The following is a 6415-nucleotide window of genomic DNA, read 5'->3' as shown; positions in this document are numbered from 1 at the left end:
TTTGTGTAGGATATCCTTATCTTTAGTAGTAATAAGTCCTTTAGGAACCCATATACTTCTAACGATTTTTCCATTAGAGGTTCTTCAGGGACCTCTATGATTGTAGTTTTTAAAACTTTTTCTAACAAAGTTGGTTTTTGAATTTTCTCATTTTTCAAAACGTTTTGTTCCAACTTTATCAAAAGAAGTTTTAAGATCATCAATTTTCTTTTGATGATCATCATTGACCTTTGAAAGTAAATTTTGCAAATCCGGATTTTTCTTTTCAAACTCTTCTAGTTTGATTTGCAAATCACTTATTTTACTTTCAAGATCATTGTTGGACTTGGATATGAGATTGTTTTCATTTTTCAATTTTGAAATATCATTTTTATATTTTAAAAACAATTTCTAATAATTCGAAGCCAACCCAGTATATTCCTCTAATAACTCATCATAAGATAAATCATCTAAATCAAATGAGTTAGAGGTTACCTTAGAATCTTCCCCGAATACCATCAAGCACAAGTTTGCTACTTCTTGTTCTTCTTCATCGGAACCTGCTTCGTCGCTCCATGTAGCCACATGAGCCTTGTGCTTATTCTTTGATTGACCATTTCTCTTCAATTGTGGGCAATCATATTTGACATGTCCTGAATTTTTGCATTCATAGCAAATGATTCCTTCTCTTTTGGTTCATTTTTGAAGCCTTCATTTCGTTTGAATTTTCTTCCTCGGTAAGGTCTCATCCTTTTTCTGAACCATTTGGAAAACAATGCCATTTCCTCGTCATCTTCATCCGAATTACTCTCATCTTTTGTGGATTTGAGAGCAACTCCAATGTTTTTCTTATTCTCCTTCTCATTTGATATCTCGTCAATCTTATCGAGGTCCACCTCATCTTCAAGCATCATTTCATGAGTGAGGAGTGAATTGATTAGCTCTTCGAGAGTTAAGGATTTTAGGTTCTTAGCCTCGATGATTGTCGTCTTCTTTGATTGCCATGATTTGGAAGTGAGTAAACTAACTTCCTCACAAGCTTTTCGTTTGAAATGATCTCTCCATATGATTTGAGACCATTGACAATCGTTGAAAATCTATCCGTCATAGCTTTGATGTCTTCATTTGGTTTCATCCTGAAATTTTCATAGCTATGTGTTAGAAGACTAATTTTAGATTCTTTTACCTTGTCGGTGCCTTCATGAGTGACTTGTAGTTTATCCCATACTTCTTTGGCGGTTGTACAAGATAAAACTCTTCCATATTCATCTGGTCCAAGAGCACAAAATATGATATGGATGATTTTGGAGTTGAGCTGGAACATTCTCGTCTCTCTTTCACTCCACAATCTTGGATGAGTGAGGCTTGATATATCTGTCTTCTACAACATTCTATGCTCCCATGTCACTTGCTTGAATTAAATACATCATCCTATTCTTCCAATAGGCATAGTTTGCTCTATTAAAGAAAGGAGGCTTGTTGACGAGCATCGAATCGAGATCGGAGTCGAAGTTTGAAGTGGAGGCCATTGATGACTTGATTATCTATGTAACTCTTCCTGAATCGACTCAAGAGGCGATTAAACCTTCAAATGAGTGAGGCTCTGATACCAATTGTTGAGTTAATCGATTGATGGAATCAGTCAAGAGGGGGTGAATTGGCAATTAAAATTTTGGTGGAAGCTCTTGCAGAAAATTGAAAGTAATTGCACAGCTATTTAAAGTGGTTAGAATTTCTCAACCAAAGTCTACGTCCAATACCTTAGTTATCCACACTAAGGATTTTCCAATAATTTCACTAATTTGTTCTTTCTTTTGAAGCCAAAGAGATAACCTTACAACTCCCTCAAGAATATACCCCAATTCTTGAGAACACTCTTTCTCAAAGAGAATATTACAAATTTGCAAACTTACAAGAAATCCTCACAAGGTAGATTGTTTGCACAATTCTAGAACAAAGAAAAGAACACTAAAAAAATTAATACAATTGAGTACAAGTAGTGTTCTTGAAAGCAAAATGAATATTGAATGAAAAATAGCTTGAAATGCTCAAACTTGAGGTTTGATGCTTTCTCTTTGATTCTCTCTTAATTCTTGATTCTTGTTGTTTCTTTGTTGATCAATGGCTTCTAAGCTTGTTTAAATACTCATTCAATTGATTCTGAACGTTGGGGATGATTAGTGAAGTCAATAGAGTCGTTTAAGTGTGAAAACAATTAATAAAGCAGTTAGGAGCGTCTGGTGCATCGATGCATAAGGCTAGTGCATCGGTACACTATGTGTAAAATTCAAATATTTCGACCGTTGGACCCTTAGTGCATCGATGCACTCTTAGTGCATCGATGCATGAAGTGCATTCAATGTTTCAAACAAGCCAGATTGCATCGATGCATCAAATGCATTCGATGTTTTCATAAAAACCTGAGTGCATCGATGCATGGTATGAGCATCAATGCATTTGATGTTCAATTTATTCAATAGTGCATCGATGCATAGATTGGTGCATCGGTACACTCTTTTGAAAATTGATTTTAGGCTCGTTTTTGGTTTGAAATACTTTTTGAAAATTGTTTCAAAAATATTTTAAGATTAAAATACAATTTTACACTTTAGTAAGGATTGAAATTGATCTTTGAAATACTTGGAGTGATATTTTGATATTCGAGTAATTAAATCGAATATACTTTAGAAAATCATTAGTAAAATCTTAAAATTCATTTATACTTAATTTGTTATATTGAAACATCAAAATGTTTTCAACAGTACCGTTCGAAATCTTCATGCTGTTAAATTTTCTACCCTACCAACGGAAAGGACCATTATTAACAAACCTCACTAAAGTCTGACATTGATGTCACAAAACTTTTAGCCGGCGAATTTATTAAAATAGCGTAGATTTGGTTGATTTGCATTTTCGACTATTTTTCATGAAAAAACAATGGAAGGTAGAGTCTCCAACGTTTATATTCGTTTATGTTCATGTTCGTTTATTTATTAAATGAACGAACATGAACAAGTTATATTTCTTAATAAACGAACATGAACAAAAAAAATTTGTTCGTTTATTTATTAAATGAAAGAACATGAATATACCTCCGTTTGTGTGCGTTCGGTTCGTTTATAGGCCTATTTTTTAGGGTTTAAAGTAGGTAAATTAAGTATTGAGTCCCCATTTTTTGGTCAAATTACTTTGTAGGTCCCTTTTAGTTTCAGGCTAATCGAAAGTTGGATTATCTTGTGCTTCTGTTTTAGGTACACCTTCAGGTGATGGGTATTCTGCAAGCTGGAGTTCCTTTTCCATCAGATGCAGTTGAGGAGCCCGTCTTTGTTAATGCAAAACAATACCATGGCATATTGCGACGTTGACAATCTCGTGCGAAAGCTGAATAAGAGAACAAACTTGCCAAATCTAAGAAAGTTAAATTTCAGTTTTATGGTTTCCGTTCATGGGGTCAATCCAAATGTTTGCCTTTAGTTGTGATATTGACTTTTTATCCCCACTGCAGTGTTTGCAGCCGTACTTGCATGAATCCGACAGAGGATGTGGGGGTCGTGTTCTCAATTCAAAGAAGAATGAAACCAAACCGAATGATGCTGCATCAGGGGATAAATCACAGTCCAACATCAATCTGAACTTGGACAACACGAGGGAAAGTGTTTAAAATTTGGAAGCAATAGGCAGATAAAATAGGTTTGACGGCGGTGACATGTCTCGGTAGGGGTGTACAAAAAATTCGAATATCCGATTTTGCGAAAAAAATATCCGAAACCGGATTTGGGAAAAACCGGTTTTTTTTAACCGGATCGGATTTTTTTAAACCGGTTATTTTAACCGGTTTTTTTACCGGATAAAAAACCGGTTTGAAAAAAACGGTTAAAAAACCAGTTTTTATCCGGGAAAAAAAACCGGTATGGGTTTAAAAAACTAACCGTTAATATAGCCGTTGGGGGGGTTTTGTGACCGTTTTTGACCGTTTTTTTCTTTAAAAAATTACCATTTTAGCACCCTAAACATGTATAAATAGGTTGGGGATGTATTTGGTTGATTACAACTTTCTCAAATCTTATTACACAACACTTAAACATCTCTCAAATCTTATTTTTGTAATTTTTTGTTCATCATGAGTAACACGGCTGAATCTTCCGTCGAGGGAAACCTTGAAGTCGTGAGAGTGATCGAACACACTCGAAACAAAGATATTTGGGATCACTACGATTTATGTGAGATGTCAAATGGCTCGAGGAGGGCGCGTTGTAAGCTTTGTCTAAAGTTTCTTGCATCGGAAGGAAACACAACGTTGAAGAACCATTTGACAAAATCATGCAAGGCACTTCGCTCAAGATCGGATCCTAGTCAATCGAATCTTACACAGCAAGGTGGTGTTTTTGTTTACGACAACGAAAAATTACGAGAAGCGTTTACAAAGTTCATGATTACAAAAGCATTGCCGTTCGACCACTTTGATGATGAAGATTTCACGACAACAATTCAACAACTAATGCAACCACGTTATACTCAAGTAAGTCGTATTACCCTTAGAAGAGATGCTATAAAAATGTGGCGTACGGCGAGGGAAAAATGATTTTAGGATTCCAAGAACACATTTATGGTGTGTCGCTTACATGTGACATTTGGAGTTCCTCTCATAATACCGGAAATTCTTTTTTAGCCGTTATGTCACATTGGTTAGATCAAGATAATTGGCAAATGATGAAAAGAACAATCGCGTTTGAATTATTCGGTGAGCCGCATACCGGTGCTAATTTATTTACACTTTTAAAAAGGGTAATTTGTCTTTATAAATTAGAAAATAAAGTTTTTTCTATATCCTTTGATAATGCATCGAATAATACAAACGCGGTTCCAAGATTGAAAATATTACTTTCACCGATTTTAGACGGTGCGTTTTTTCATACCCGTTGCGTTGCACACATAATTAATTTATCCGTGCAAGCCGGTTTGGAGGTTATTGAGCCGATTAGATTATAATTTAAAACAATGATAAAATCGGTTCTTTGTAACAACAATAAAAGACTAAATGATTATAAACGATTTTGTAAGTCCGTTAATAAAAAAGCTTTGGGTCCTAATTTGGATTGTCCAACTCGTTAGAACTCAACTTGGATGATGATGCATATTGCCTTAAGGCAAAGGGAAACATTGCAAACATTTCACGATCGGCTTTTCGAGAGGGGTCATGTCCCAAACATTTATCCGGATTCGAGTTGGGAAACTATAGCCAAAATAACCGATTTGCTTGAGATTTTTAAAAATGCAACAACTTTTTTATCCGGTGTCTATTACCCTACTAGCCCGTTGGTTCTTAATCAAATATTTTTGTTGGCTACCCGACTAAATGACTTTGAATTTGAAACCGAAATTTTTCAAGAAATTAGCTTTGCAATGAAGGAAAAACTTTTAAAATATTTTAAGGAGATTCCCCCCATTTTTACTTGTGCCGCCGCTTTAAACCCAACATTAAATGTTGGTGGGGTTAAAACACTAATTGAACAAATTGCGTTTGCTTTTAATCTAACCGATGATGAACCCAACTTTGTCCAAAACCAAATAAATTATTTTAACAAATGTTTTCGAGACATGTTTGCAATTTATTTAACTAAATACGGATCAAGTAGTGTAATACACGATCAAATGAGAATGAATGTGGAATCATCTAGTAGACGTCCAAGTAACATAAATTTGAATCTTTTTAACACTCTTGTAAATTCCCAATCCAAACGATCACGTACTACCACCCCATGTAGCGAGTTGGGAAATTACATGTCATGCGATTTTCTATCAAAAATGACATTTGAAGAGTTTAAAAGTTTGGATATTTTGGCTTGGTGGAAAGAAAAGGAAGCACAATTTCCGATTCTAGCCGCCATGGCCAGTGATTTACTAACCGTCCAAGCTTCTACGGTAGCTTCGGAATCCGCTTTTTCTGTTAGTGGCAGGGTTATATCGCAACGGAGATCAAGACTAAGTCTCGAGTCGGTGGAAGTATGCATTTGTTTAAAGGATTATTTGGATGGAGCGGCTCGTAAGCAACATATCACCACCCTAGAAGATGCAATTGATGCCGATTTGGAAGCAAACTTACACATTGAAGAAGTCGAACTTGGAATATCCCCTCTAAACGAAGAAGGCGAAGATGATGAAGAAGAGATGGCAATGTAGTTTATTTTTAAACTTTATTTCAATTATCGTAAACTTTGTTTCAATTATCGAACTTGAAGTTTTTAAGTATTTGAATTTATCGAACTTGGAAGTTTTTAAGTATTTGAATTTATCAAACTTGGAAGTATTTAAGTATTTCAATTATGTTGAGTTAATTAAGTATTTCAATTAAGTATTTGAATTTATCGAACTTGAGGTTTGATGCTTTCTCTTTGATTCTCTCTTGATTCTAGTTGCTTGATGTTTCTTGTCTTTG

This window comes from Hibiscus syriacus, unplaced genomic scaffold (genome assembly GCF_006381635.1).
Source record: "Hibiscus syriacus cultivar Baekdansim isolate YM2019G1 unplaced genomic scaffold, ASM638163v2 tig00110317_pilon, whole genome shotgun sequence".
NCBI lineage: Eukaryota > Viridiplantae > Streptophyta > Magnoliopsida > Malvales > Malvaceae > Hibiscus > Hibiscus syriacus.
The sequence above is the reverse complement of the archived record's forward strand: the minus strand, read 5'-3'. Positions refer to the sequence as shown.